A 230-nucleotide genomic window follows, 5' to 3' on the forward strand; every position below is an offset into this window, starting at 1 on the left:
AGGGGGGGGGAAAGGTATGTTTGGGATGATGTATTTTTAATGCGGTCGATATATGTTTTGCGTGCAGAATCTTACGTATTTTACTATTATTTATTAAAAAAAATAGTTTTGACAATTGTATGTAAACACAAAGATTATTTACAAATTTGCTTACTAATTTTTACATAGCATTATCGCTAATATGTTTTTTTATTCATAATGATGATAGTATTAATATAGATATTTGGATT

General features: G+C 26.1%; 1 protein-coding gene across 1 annotated transcript in view; it reads right to left on the reverse strand.

Moving 5' to 3' along the window:
• LOC119592708 (MAM and LDL-receptor class A domain-containing protein 1-like) overlaps positions 1–230 on the reverse strand; it is a 10,183-nt gene that overhangs the window by 411 nt on the left and 9,542 nt on the right. The gene's annotated exons all lie outside the window — the stretch shown is intronic.

This window comes from Penaeus monodon, chromosome 30 (assembly GCF_015228065.2).
Source record: "Penaeus monodon isolate SGIC_2016 chromosome 30, NSTDA_Pmon_1, whole genome shotgun sequence".
In the NCBI taxonomy this organism is placed as follows: Eukaryota; Metazoa; Arthropoda; class Malacostraca; order Decapoda; family Penaeidae; genus Penaeus; species Penaeus monodon.